This window comes from Rhamphochromis longiceps, linkage group LG3 (genome assembly GCF_057381845.1).
Source record: "Rhamphochromis longiceps isolate RC_006_pf linkage group LG3, R_longiceps_female_GT1.1, whole genome shotgun sequence".
Taxonomy (NCBI): Eukaryota; Metazoa; Chordata; class Actinopteri; order Cichliformes; family Cichlidae; genus Rhamphochromis; species Rhamphochromis longiceps.
Window position 1 is genome coordinate 65825372 of NC_140559.1, and position 14076 is coordinate 65839447.

Sequence of the window (14076 nt, forward strand, 5' to 3'; positions counted from 1 at the left end):
GGGCCTGTGGCTGCTGGCTGAGGCGACTTACACCACACCAGGGCCCTTTTGCTGCTGGTTGAGGCCACTTACACCACACCAGTGCCTGTGGCTGCTGGCTGAGGCGACTTACACCACACCAGGGCCTGTGGCTGCTGGCTGAGGCCAATTACACCACACCAGGGTCTGTGGCTCTTGCTCAGGCCACTTACACCACACCAGGGCCTGTGGCACTGGCTGAGGCCAATTACACCACACCAGGGCCTGTGGCTGCTGGCTGAGGCCACTTACACCACACCAGGGCCTGTGGCTGCTGGCTGAGGCCACCTACACCACACCAGGGCCTGTGGCTGCTGGCTGAGGCCACTTACACCACACCAGGGCCCTTTTGCTGCTGGCTGAGGCCACTTACACCACACCAGTGCCTGTGGCTTCTGGCTGAGGCGACTTACACCACACCAGGGCCTGTGGCTGCTGGCTGAGGCCACTTACACCACACCAAGGCCTGTTGCTCTTGCTCAGGCCACTCACATCACACCAGGTCCTGCGCTTCTGGCCGAGGCCATCTTCACCAAACCAGGCCCTGTGCTGCTTGCTGTGGCCATGTACAACACACCAGGCCCTGTGCTGGTTCCTGAGGCCATCTTCAACAATCCAGGGCCTGTGCTGTTGGATAAATGCCAAACTGAGCCTTTGGGTTAGGGTATTATGCAAACATGCAGGTATGGTTATAGGATTGTCTTCGTAACTTCAGGTACTTGCCACCTAATCACTTGAATCCATAAATTGAGACATTGTGCTGGAGCCAGCAGCTTACGGCCATACCACCCTGAGCACGCCCGACCTCGTCTGATCTCGGAAGCTAAGCAGGGCTGGGCTTGGTTAGTACTTGGATGGGAGACTGCCTGGGAATACCTGGTGCTGTAAGCCTTTCATTTTCATGTCATTGAACCGCTTTTGATCCAGAGAAGGGGTGTATTAAAAGACCAAAAGCAGCTGCCCATTAATGAGGGCACATTAACGACACTGCTTTTGGCTCTTTTCCAATGTCTTGTGCTGCTAGCTGATGCAACCTACACCACACAAGGGCCTGAGTGACCGGCTGGGGCCACTTACACCACATCAGGGCCTGTGGCTCTGGCTGAGGCCACTTACACCACACCAGGGCCTGTGGCTGCTGGCTGAGGCCACTTACACCACACCAGGGCCTGTGGCTGCTGGCTGAGGCCACCTACACCACACCAGGGCATTAGTTGCTATTGAGGCCAATTACACCACACCAGGGTCTGTGGCTCTTGCTCAGGCCACTTACACCACACCAGGGCCTGTGGCTCTTGCTCAGGCCACTTACACCACACCAGGGCCTGTGGCACTGGCTGAGGCCACTTACACCACACCAGGGCCTGTGGCTGCTGGCTGAGGCCACTTACACCACACCAGGGCCTGTGGCTGCTGGCTGAGGCCACTTACACCACACCAGGGCCTGTGGCTGCTGGCTGAGGCCACCTACACCACACCAGGGCCTGTGGCTGCTGGCTGAGGCCACTTACACCACACCAGGGCCCTTTTGCTGCTGGCTGAGGCCACTTACACCACACCAGTGCCTGTGGCTTCTGGCTGAGGCGACTTACACCACACCAGGGCCTGTGGCTGCTGGCTGAGGCCACTTACACCACACCAGGGCCTGTGGCTGCTGGCTGAGGCCACTTACACCACACCAGGGCCTGTGGCTCTTGCTCAGGCCACTTACACCACACCAGGGCCTGTGGCACTGCCTGAGGCCACTTACACCACACCAGGGCCTGTGGCTGCTGGCTGAGGCCACTTACACCACACCAGGGCCTGTGGCTGCTGGCTGAGGCCACTTACACCACACCAGGGCCTGTGGCTGCTGGCTGAGGCCACCTACACCACACCAGGGCCTGTGGCACTTGCTCAGGCCACTTACACCACACCAGGGCCTGTGGCTGCTGGCTGAGGCCACTTACACCACACCAGGGCCTGTGGCTCTTGCTCAGGCCACTTACACCACACCAGGGCCTGTGGCACTGGCTGAGGCCACTTAGACCACACCAGGGCCTGTGGCTGTTGGCTGAGGCCACTTACACCAAACCAGGGCCTGTGGCTGCTTGCTGAGGCCATCTACACCAAACCAGGCCCTGTGCTGCTTGCTGTGGCCATTTAAAACACACCAGGTCCTGTGCTGGTTCTTGAGGCCATCTTCAACAATCCAGGGCCTGTGCTGTTGGATAAATGCCAAACTGAGCCTTTGGGTTAGGGTATTATGCAACCATGCAGGTATGGTTATAGGATTGTCTTCGTAACTTCAGGTACTTGCCACCTAATCACTTGAATCCATAAATTGAGACATTGTGCTGGGGCCAGCAGCTTACGGCCATACCACCCTGAGCACGCCCGACCTCGTCTGATCTCGGAAGCTAAGCAGGGCTGGGCTTGGTTAGTACTTGAATGGGAGACTGCCTGGGAATACCTGGTGCTGTAAGCCTTTCATTTTCATGTCATTGAACCGCTTTTGATCCAGAGAAGGGGTGTATTAAAAGACCAAAAGCATCTGCCCATTAATGAGGGCACATTAACGACATTGCTTTTGGCTCTTTTCCAATGTCTTGTGCTGCTAGCTGATGCAACCTACACCACACAAGGGCCTGAGTGACCGGCTGGGGCCACTTACACCACATCAGGGCCTGTGGCTCTGGCTGAGGCCACTTACACCACACCAGGGCCTGTGGCTGCTGGCTGAGGCCACTTACACCACACCAGGGCCTGTGGCTGCTGGCTGAGGCCACCTACACCACACCAGGGCATTAGTTGCTATTGAGGCCACTTACACCACACCAGGGCCTGTGGCTGCTGGCTCAGGCAAGTTACACCACACCAGAGCCTGTGGCTGCTGGCTGAAGCCACTTACACCACACCAGGGCCTGTGGCTGCTGGCTGAGGCCACCTACACCACACCAGGGCCTGTGGCTGCTGGCTGAGGCGACTTACACCACACCAGGGCCTGTGGCTGCTGGCTGAGGCCACCTACACCACACCAGGGCATTAGTTGCTATTGAGGCCAATTACACCACACCAGGGCCTGTGGCTCTTGCTTAGGCCACTTACACCACACCAGGGCCTGTGGCACTGGCTGAGGCCACTTACACCACACCAGGGCCTGTGGCTGCTGGCTGAGGCCACTTACACCACACCAGGGCCTGTGGCTGCTGGCTGAGGCCACTTACACCACACCAGGGCCTGTGGCTGCTGGCTGAGGCCACCTACACCACACCAGGGGCTGTGGCTGCTGGCTGAGGCCACTTACACCACACCAGGGCCCTTTTGCTGCTGGCTGAGGCCACTTACACCACAACAGGGCCTGTGGCTGCTGGCTGAGGCCAATTACACCACACCAGGGTCTGTGGCTCTTGCTCAGGCCACTTACACCACACCAGGGCCTGTGGCACTGGCTGAGGCCACTTACACCACACCAGGGCCTGTGGCTGCTGGCTGAGGCCACTTACACCACACCAGGGCCTGTGGCTGCTGGCTGAGGCCAGTTACACCACACCAGAGCCTGTGGCTGCTGGCTGAAGCCACTTACACCACACCAGGGCCTTAGTTGCTATTGAGGCCACTTACACCACACCAGGGCCTGTGGCTGCTGGCTGAGGCCACCTACACCACACCAGGGCCTGTGGCTGCTGGCTGAGGCGACTTACACCACACCAGGGCCCTTTTGCTGCTGGCTGAGGCCACTTACACCACACCAGTGCCTGTGGATTCTGGCTGAGGCGACTTACACCACACCAGGGCCTGTGGCTGCTGGCTGAGGCCACTTACACCACACCAGGGCCTGTGGCTCTTGCTCAGGCCACTCACATTACACCAGGCCCTGCGCTTCTGGCCGAGGCCATCTTCACCAAACCAGGCCCTGTGGTTCTTGCTCAGGCCACTTACACCACACCAGGGCCTTATTTGCTATTGAGGCCACTTACACCACACCAGGGCCTGTGGCTCTGGCTTAGGCCACTTACACCACACCAGGGCCTGTGGCACTTGCTCAGGCCACTTACACCACACCAGGGCCTGTGGCTGCTGGCTGAGGCCACTTACACCACACCAGGGCCTGTGGCTGCTGGCTCAGGCCACTTACACCACACCAGGGCCTGTGGCACTGGCTGAGGCCACTTAGACCACACCAGGGCCTGTGGCTGCTGGCTGAGGCCACTTACACCACACCAGGGCCTGTGGCTGCTGGCTGAGGCCACTTACACCAAACCAGGGCCTGTGGCTGCTTGCTGAGGCCATCTTCACCAAACCAGGCCCTGTGCTGCTTGCTGTGGCCATGTAAAACACACCAGGTCCTGTGCTGGTTCTTGAGGCCATCTTCAACAATCCAGGGCCTGTGCTGTTGGATAAATTCCAAACTGAGCCTTTGGGTTAGGGTATTATGCAAACATGCAGGTATGGTTATAGGATTGTCTTCGTAACTTCAGGTACTTGCCACCTAATCACTTGAATCCATAAATTGAGACATTGTGCTGGGGCCAGCAGCTTACGGCCATACCACCCTGAGCACGCCCGACCTCGTCTGATCTCGGAAGCTAAGCAGGGCTGGCCTCGGCTAGTACTTGGATGGGAGACTGCCTGGGAATACCTGGTGCTGTAAGCCTTTCATTTTCATGTCATTGAACCGCTTTTGATCCAGAGAAGGGGTGTATTAAAAGACAAAAAGCATCTGCCCATTAATGAGGGCACATTAACGACATTGCTTTTGGCTCTTTTCCAATGTCTTGTGCTGCTAGCTGATGCAACCTACACCACACAAGGGCCTGAGTGACCGGCTGGGGCCACTTACACCACATCAGGGCCTGTGGCTCTGGCTGAGGCCACTTACACCACACCAGGGCCTGTGGCTGCTGGCTGAGGCCACTTACACCACACCAGGGCCTGTGGCTGCTGGCTGAGGCCACCTACACCACACCAGGGCATTAGTTGCTATTGAGGCCAATTACACCACACCAGGGTCTGTGGCTCTTGCTCAGGCAAGTTACATCACAACAGGGCCTGTGGCTGCTGCCTGAGGCCACATACACCACACCAGGGCCTTAGTTGCTATTGAGGCCAATTACACCACACCAGGGTCTGTGGCTCTTGCTCAGGCCACTTACACCACACCAGGGCCTGTGGCTGCTGGCTGAGGCCACTTACACCACACCAGGGCCTGTGGCTGCTGGCTGAGGCCACCTACACCACACCAGGGCCTGTGGCTGCTGGCTGAGGCGACTTACACCACACCAGGGCCCTTTTGCTGCTGGGTGAGGCCACTTACACCACACCAGTGCCTGTGGCTTCTGGCTGAGGCTACTTACACCACACCAGGGCCTGTGGCTGCTGGCTGAGGCCACTTACACCACACCAGGGCCTGTGGCTCTTGCTCAGGCCACTTACACCACACCAGGGCCTGTGGCTGCTGGCTGAGGCCACTTACACCACACCAGGGCCTGTGGCTGCTGGCTGAGGCCAATTTCACCACACCAGGGTCTGTGGCTCTTGCTCAGGCCACTTACACCACACCAGGGCCTGTGGCACTGGCTGAGGCCACTTACACCACACCAGGGCCTGAGTGACCGGCTGGGGCCACTTACACCACATCAGGGCCTGTGGCTCTGGCTGAGGCCACTTACACCACACCAGGGCCTGTGGCTGCTGGCTCAGGCAAGTTACATCACAACAGGGCCTGTGGCTGCTGCCTGAGGCCACATACACCACACCAGGGCCTTAGTTGCTATTGAGGCCAATTACACCACACCAGGGTCTGTGGCTCTTGCTCAGGCCACTTACACCACACCAGGGCCTGTGGCACTGGCTGAGGCCACTTACACCACACCAGGGCCTGTGGCTGCTGGCTGAGGCCACTTACACCACACCAGGGCCTGTGGCTGCTGGCTGAGGCCACCTACACCACACCAGGGCCTGTGGCTGCTGGCTGAGGCGACTTACACCACACCAGGGCCCTTTTGCTGCTGGCTGAGGCCACTTACACCACACCAGTGCCTGTGGCTTCTGGCTGAGACCACTTACACCACACCAGGGCCTGTGGCTGCTGGCTGAGGCCACTTACACCAAACCAGGGCCTGTGGCTGCTTGCTGAGGCCATCTTCACCAAACCAGGCCCTGTGCTGCTTGCTGTGGCCATGTAAAACACACCAGGTCCTGTGCTGGTTCTTGAGGCCATCTTCAACAATCCAGGGCCTGTGCTGTTGGATAAATGCCAAACTGAGCCTTTGGGTTAGGGTATTATGCAAACATGCAGGTATGGTTATAGGATTGTCTTCGTAACTTCAGGTACTTGCCACCTAATCACTTGAATCCATAAATTGAGACATGGTGCTGGGGCCAGCAGCTTACGGCCATACCACCCTGAGCACGCCTGACCTCGTCTGATCTCGGAAGCTAAGCAGGGCTGGGCTTGGCTAGTACTTGGATGGGAGACTTCCTGGGAATACCTGGTGCTGTAAGCCTTTCATTTTCATGTCATTGAACCGCTTTTGATCCAGAGAAGGGGTGTATTAAAAGACCAAAAGCATCTGCCCATTAATGAGGGCACATTAACGACATTGCTTTTGGCTCTTTTCCAATGTCTTGTGCTGCTAGCTGATGCAACCTACACCACACAAGGGCCTGAGTGACCGGCTGGGGCCACTTACACCACATCAGGGCCTGTGGCTCTGGCTGAGGCCACTTACACCACACCAGGGCCTGTGGCTGCTGGCTGAGGCCACTTACACCACACCAGGGCCTGTGGCTGCTGGCTGAGGCCACCTACACCACACCAGGGCATTAGTTGCTATTGAGGCCAATTACACCACACCAGGGTCTGTGGCTCTTGCTCAGGCCACTTACACCACACCAGGGCCTGTGGCTCTTGCTCAGGCCACTTACACCACACCAGGGCCTGTGGCACTGGCTGAGGCCACTTACACCACACCAGGGCCTGTGGCTGCTGGCTGAGGCCACTTACACCACACCAGGGCCTGTGGCTGCTGGCTGAGGCCACCTACACCACACCAGGGCCTGTGGCTGCTGGCTGAGGCCACTTACACCACACCAGGGCCCTTTTGCTGCTGGCTGAGGCCACTTACACCACACCAGTGCCTGTGTCTTCTAGCTGAGGCGACTTACACCACACCAGGGCCTGTGGCTGCTGGCTGAGGCCAATTACACCACACAAGGGTCTGTGGCTCTTGCTCAGGCCACTTACACCACACCAGGGCCTGTGGCACTGGCTGAGGCCACTTACACCACACCAGGGCCTGTGGCTGCTGGCTGAGGCCACTTACACCACACCAGGGCCTGTGGCTGCTGGCTGAGGCCACTTACACCACACCAGGGCCTGTGGCTGCTGGCTGAGGCCACCTACACCACACCAGGGCCTGTGGCTGCTGGCTGAGGCCACTTACACCACACCAGGGCCCTTTTGCTGCTGGCTGAGGCCACTTACACCACACCAGTGCCTGTGGCTTCTGGCTGAGGCGACTTACACCACACCAGGGCCTGTGGCTGCTGGCAGAGGCCACTTACACCACACCAAGGCCTGTTGCTCTTGCTCAGGCCACTCACATCACACCAGGCCCTGCGCTTCTGGCCGAGGCCATCTTCACCAAACCAGGCCCTGTGCTGCTTGCTGTGGCCATGTACAACACACCAGGCCCTGTGCTGGTTCCTGAGGCCATCTTCAACAATCCAGGGCCTGTGCTGTTGGATAAATGCCAAACTGAGCCTTTGGGTTAGGGTATTATGCAAACATGCAGGTATGGTTATAGGATTGTCTTCGTAACTTCAGGTACTTGCCACCTAATCACTTGAATCCATAAATTGAGACATTGTGCTGGAGCCAGCAGCTTACGGCCATACCACCCTGAGCACGCCTGATCTCGGAAACTAAGCAGGGCTGGGCTTGGTTAGTACTTGGATGGGAGACTTCCTGGGAATACCTGGTGCTGTAAGCCTTTAATTTTCATGTCATTGAACCGCTTTTGATCCAGAGAAGGGGTGTATTAAAAGACCAAAAGCAGCTGCCCATTAATGAGGGCACATTAACGACACTGCTTTTGGCTCTTTTCCAATGTCTTGTGCTGCTAGCTGATGCAACCTACACCACACAAGGGCCTGAGTGACCGGCTGGGGCCACTTACACCACATCAGGGCCTGTGGCTCTGGCTGAGGCCACTTACACCACACCAGGGCCTGTGGCTGCTGGCTGAGGCCACTTACACCACACCAGGGCCTGTGGCTGCTGGCTGAGGCCACCTACACCACACCAGGGCATTAGTTGCTATTGAGGCCAATTACACCACACCAGGGTCTGTGGCTCTTGCTCAGGCCACTTACACCACACCAGGGCCTGTGGCTCTTGCTCAGGCCACTTACACCACACCAGGGCCTGTGGCACTGGCTGAGGCCACTTACACCACACCAGGGCCTGTGGCTGCTGGCTGAGGCCACTTACACCACACCAGGGCCCTTTTGCTGCTGGCTGAGGCCACTTACACCACACCAGTGCCTGTGTCTTCTAGCTGAGGCGACTTACACCACACCAGGGCCTGTGGCTGCTGGCTGAGGCCACTTACACCACACCAGGGTCTGTGGCTCTTGCTCAGGCCACTTACACCACACCAGGGCCTGTGGCACTGGCTTAGGCCACTTACACCACACCAGGGCCTGTGGCTGCTGGCTGAGGCCACTTACACCACACCAGGGCCTGTGGCTGCTGGCTGAGGCCACTTACACCACACCAGGGCATGTGGCTGCTGGCTGAGGCCACCTACACCACACCAGGGCCTGTGGCTGCTGGCTGAGGCCACTTACACCACACCAGGGCCCTTTTGCTGCTGGCTGAGGCCACTTACACCACACCAGTGCCTGTGGCTTCTGGCTGAGGCGACTTACACCACACCAGGGCCTGTGGCTGCTGGCTGAGGCCACTTACACCACACCAGGGCCTGTGGCTGCTGGCTGAGGCCACTTACACCACACCAGGGCCTGTGGCTGCTGGCTGAGGCCACCTACACCACACCAGGGCCTGTGGCTGCTGGCTGAGGCCACTTACACCACACCAGGGCCTGTGGCTCTTGCTCAGGCCACTCACATTACACCAGGCCCTGCGCTTCTGGCCGAGGCCATCTTCACCAAACCAGGCCCTGTGGTTCTTGCTCAGGCCACTTACACCACACCAGGGCCTTATTTGCTATTGAGGCCACTTACACCACACCAGGGCCTGTGGCTCTGGCTTAGGCCACTTACACCACACCAGGGCCTGTGGCACTTGCTCAGGCCACTTACACCACACCAGGGCCTGTGGCTGCTGGCTGAGGCCACTTACACCACACCAGGGCCTGTGGCTCTTGCTCAGGCCACTTACACCACACCAGGGCCTGTGGCACTGGCTGAGGCCACTTAGACCACACCAGGGCCTGTGGCTGCTGGCTGAGGCCACTTACACCACACCAGGGCCTGTGGCTGCTGGCTGAGGCCACTTACACCACACCAGGGTCTGTGGCTCTTGCTCAGGCCACTTACACCACACCAGGGCCTGTGGCACTGGCTGAGGCCACTTACACCACACCAGGGCCTGTGGCTGCTGGCTGAGGCCACTTACACCACACCAGGGCCTGTGGCTGCTGGCTGAGGCCACTTACACCACACCAGGGCCTGTGGCTGCTGGCTGAGGCCACCTACACCACACCAGGGCCTGTGGCTGCTGGCTGAGGCCACTTACACCACACCAGGGCCCTTTTGCTGCTGGCTGAGGCCACTTACACCACACCAGTGCCTGTGGCTTCTGGCTGAGGCGACTTACACCACACCAGGGCCTGTGGCTGCTGGCTGAGGCCACTTACACCACACCAAGGCCTGTTGCTCTTGCTCAGGCCACTCACATCACACCAGGCCCTGCGCTTCTGGCCGAGGCCATCTTCACCAAACCAGGCCCTGTGCTGCTTGCTGTGGCCATGTACAACACACCAGGCCCTGTGCTGGTTCCTGAGGCCATCTTCAACAATCCAGGGCCTGTGCTGTTGGATAAATGCCAAACTGAGCCTTTGGGTTAGGGTATTATGCAAACATGCAGGTATGGTTATAGGATTGTCTTCGTAACTTCAGGTACTTGCCACCTAATCACTTGAATCCATAAATTGAGACATTGTGCTGGAGCCAGCAGCTTACGGCCATACCACCCTGAGCACGCCTGATCTCGGAAACTAAGCAGGGCTGGGCTTGGTTAGTACTTGGATGGGAGACTTCCTGGGAATACCTGGTGCTGTAAGCCTTTAATTTTCATGTCATTGAACCGCTTTTGATCCAGAGAAGGGGTGTATTAAAAGACCAAAAGCAGCTGCCCATTAATGAGGGCACATTAACGACACTGCTTTTGGCTCTTTTCCAATGTCTTGTGCTGCTAGCTGATGCAACCTACACCACACAAGGGCCTGAGTGACCGGCTGGGGCCACTTACACCACATCAGGGCCTGTGGCTCTGGCTGAGGCCACTTACACCACACCAGGGCCTGTGGCTGCTGGCTGAGGCCACTTACACCACACCAGGGCCCTTTTGCTGCTGGCTGAGGCCACTTACACCACACCAGTGCCTGTGTCTTCTAGCTGAGGCGACTTACACCACACCAGGGCCTGTGGCTGCTGGCTGAGGCCACTTACACCACACCAGGGTCTGTGGCTCTTGCTCAGGCCACTTACACCACACCAGGGCCTGTGGCACTGGCTTAGGCCACTTACACCACACCAGGGCCTGTGGCTGCTGGCTGAGGCCACTTACACCACACCAGGGCCTGTGGCTGCTGGCTGAGGCCACTTACACCACACCAGGGCATGTGGCTGCTGGCTGAGGCCACCTACACCACACCAGGGCCTGTGGCTGCTGGCTGAGGCCACTTACACCACACCAGGGCCCTTTTGCTGCTGGCTGAGGCCACTTACACCACACCAGTGCCTGTGGCTTCTGGCTGAGGCGACTTACACCACACCAGGGCCTGTGGCTGCTGGCTGAGGCCACTTACACTACACCAGGGCCTGTGGCTGCTGGCTGAGGCCACTTACACCACACCAGGGCCTGTGGCTGCTGGCTGAGGCCACCTACACCACACCAGGGCCTGTGGCTGCTGGCTGAGGCCACTTACACCACACCAGGGCCTGTGGCTCTTGCTCAGGCCACTCACATTACACCAGGCCCTGCGCTTCTGGCCGAGGCCATCTTCACCAAACCAGGCCCTGTGGTTCTTGCTCAGGCCACTTACACCACACCAGGGCCTTATTTGCTATTGAGGCCACTTACACCACACCAGGGCCTGTGGCTCTGGCTTAGGCCACTTACACCACACCAGGGCCTGTGGCACTTGCTCAGGCCACTTACACCACACCAGGGCCTGTGGCTGCTGGCTGAGGCCACTTACACCACACCAGGGCCTGTGGCTCTTGCTCAGGCCACTTACACCACACCAGGGCCTGTGGCACTGGCTGAGGCCACTTAGACCACACCAGGGCCTGTGGCTGCTGGCTGAGGCCACTTACACCACACCAGGGCCTGTGGCTGCTGGCTGAGGCCACTTACACCAAACCAGGGCCTGTGGCTGCTTGCTGAGGCCATCTTCACCAAACCAGGCCCTGTGCTGCTTGCTGTGGCCATGTAAAACACACCAGGTCCTGTGCTGGTTCTTGAGGCCATCTTCAACAATCCAGGGCCTGTGCTGTTGGATAAATGCCAAACTGAGCCTTTGGGTTAGGGTATTATGCAAACATGCAGGTATGGTTATAGGATTGTCTTCGTAACTTCAGGTACTTGCCACCTAATCACTTGAATCCATAAATTGAGACATTGTGCTGGGGCCAGCAGCTTACGGCCATACCACCCTGCGCACGCCCGACCTCGTCTGATCTCGGAAGCTAAGCAGGGCTGGGCTTGGCTAGTACTTGGATGGGAGACTGCCTGGGAATACCTGGTGCTGTAAGCCTTTCATTTTCATGTCATTGAACCGCTTTTGATCCAGAGAAGGGGTGTATTAAAAGACCAAAAGCATCTGCCCATTAATGAGGGCACATTAACGACATTGCTTTTGGCTCTTTTCCAATGTCTTGTGCTGCTAGCTGATGCAACCTACACCACACAAGGGCCTGAGTGACCGGCTGGGGCCACTTACACCACATCAGGGCCTGTGGCTCTGGCTGAGGCCACTTACACCACACCAGGGCCTGTGGCTGCTGGCTGAGGCCACTTACACCACACCAGGGCCTGTGGCTGCTGGCTGAGGCCACCTACACCACACCAGGGCATTAGTTGCTATTGAGGCCAATTACACCACACCAGGGTCTGTGGCTCTTGCTCAGGCCACTTACACCACACCAGGGCCTGTGGCTCTTGCTCAGGCCACTTACACCACACCAGGGCCTGTGGCACTGGCTGAGGCCACTTACACCACGCCAGGGCCTGTGGCTGCTGGCTGAGGCCACTTACACCACACCAGGGCCTGTGGCTGCTGGCTGAGGCCACTTACACCACACCAGGGCCTGTGGCTGCTGGCTGAGGCCACCTACACCACACCAGGGCCTGTGGCTGCTGGCTGAGGCGACTTACACCACACCAGGGCCTGTGGCTGCTGGCTGAGGCCACTTACACCACACCAGTGCCTGTGTCTTCTAGCTGAGGCGACTTACACCACACCAGGGCCTGTGGCTGCTGGCTGAGGCCACTTACACCACACCAAGGCCTGTTGCTCTTGCTCAGGCCACTCACATCACACCAGGCCCTGCGCTTCTGGCCGAGGCCATCTTCACCAAACCAGGCCCTGTGCTGCTTGCTGTGGCCATGTACAACACACCAGGCCCTGTGCTGGTTCCTGAGGCCATCTTCAACAATCCAGGGCCTGTGCTGTTGGATAAATGCCAAACTGAGCCTTTGGGTTAGGGTATTATGCAAACATGCAGGTATGGTTATAGGATTGTCTTCGTAACTTCAGGTACTTGCCACCTAATCACTTGAATCCATAAATTGAGACATTGTGCTGGAGCCAGCAGCTTACGGCCATACCACCCTGAGCACGCCCGACCTCGTCTGATCTCGGAAGCTAAGCAGGGCTGGGCTTGGCTAGTACTTGGATGGGAGACTGCCTGGGAATACCTGGTGCTGTAAGCCTTTCATTTTCATGTCATTGAACCGCTTTTGATCCAGAGAAGGGGTGTATTAAAAGACCAAAAGCAGCTGCCCATTAATGAGGGCACATTAACGACATTGCTTTTGGCTCTTTTCCAATGTCTTGTGCTGCTAGCTGATGCAACCTACACCACACCAGGGCCTGAGTGACCGGCTGGGGCCACTTACACCACATCAGGGCCTGTGGCTCTGGCTGAGGCCACTTACACCACACCAGAGCCTGTGGCTGCTGGCTGAGGCCACTTACACCACACCAGGGCCTGTGGCTGCTGGCTGAGGCCACTTACACCACACCAGGGCATTAGTTGCTATTGAGGCCAATTACACCACACCAGGGTCTGTGGCTCTTGCTCAGGCAAGTTACATCACAACAGGGCCTGTGGCTGCTGCCTGAGGCCACATACACCACACCAGGGCCTTAGTTGCTATTGAGGCCAATTACACCACACCAGGGCCTGTGGCTGCTGGCTGAGGCCACCTACACCACACCAGGGCCTGTGGCTGCTGGCTGAGGCGACTTACACCACACCAGGGCCCTTTTGCTGCTGGCTGAGGCCACTTACACCACACCAGTGCCTGTGGCTTCTGGCTGAGGCTACTTACACCACACCAGGGCCTGTGGCTGCTGGCTGAGGCCACTTACACCACACCAGGGCCTGTGGCTCTTGCTCAGGCCACTTACACCACACCAGGGCCTGTGGCTGCTGGCTGAGGCCACTTACACCACACCAGGGCCTGTGGCTGCTGGCTGAGGCCAATTTCACCACACCAGGGTCTGTGGCTCTTGCTCAGGCCACTTACACCACACCAGGGCCTGTGGCACTGGCTGAGGCCACTTACACCACACCAGGGCCTGAGTGACCGGCTGGGGC

The 14076-nt window shown here is 58.4% G+C and overlaps 5 non-coding genes and 3 pseudogenes across 5 annotated transcripts; all 8 read left to right on the forward strand.

The window, feature by feature from the left end:
* Positions 1-790: 790 nt before the first annotated feature.
* Positions 791-909, forward strand: LOC146675877 (5S ribosomal RNA). The gene has a single exon (XR_014910979.1). It is a non-coding gene; the product is annotated as a 5S ribosomal RNA (ribosomal RNA).
* Positions 910-2366: 1457 nt separating this feature from the next.
* Positions 2367-2485, forward strand: LOC146675878 (5S ribosomal RNA). The gene has a single exon (XR_014910735.1). It is a non-coding gene; the product is annotated as a 5S ribosomal RNA (ribosomal RNA).
* A 2050-nt stretch (positions 2486-4535) lies between these two features.
* LOC146675879 (5S ribosomal RNA) lies at positions 4536-4654 on the forward strand (annotated as a pseudogene).
* Positions 4655-6387: 1733 nt separating this feature from the next.
* On the forward strand, positions 6388-6506 carry LOC146675880 (5S ribosomal RNA). Its single transcript, XR_014910842.1, has one exon. It is a non-coding gene; the product is annotated as a 5S ribosomal RNA (ribosomal RNA).
* A 1379-nt stretch (positions 6507-7885) lies between these two features.
* On the forward strand, positions 7886-7994 carry LOC146675881 (5S ribosomal RNA; annotated as a pseudogene).
* Positions 7995-10203: 2209 nt separating this feature from the next.
* Positions 10204-10312, forward strand: LOC146675882 (5S ribosomal RNA; annotated as a pseudogene).
* Positions 10313-11889: 1577 nt separating this feature from the next.
* Positions 11890-12008, forward strand: LOC146675883 (5S ribosomal RNA). The gene has a single exon (XR_014910813.1). It is a non-coding gene; the product is annotated as a 5S ribosomal RNA (ribosomal RNA).
* Positions 12009-13067: 1059 nt separating this feature from the next.
* Positions 13068-13186, forward strand: LOC146675884 (5S ribosomal RNA). The gene has a single exon (XR_014910707.1). It is a non-coding gene; the product is annotated as a 5S ribosomal RNA (ribosomal RNA).
* The last annotated feature ends 890 nt before the right edge of the window (positions 13187-14076 follow it).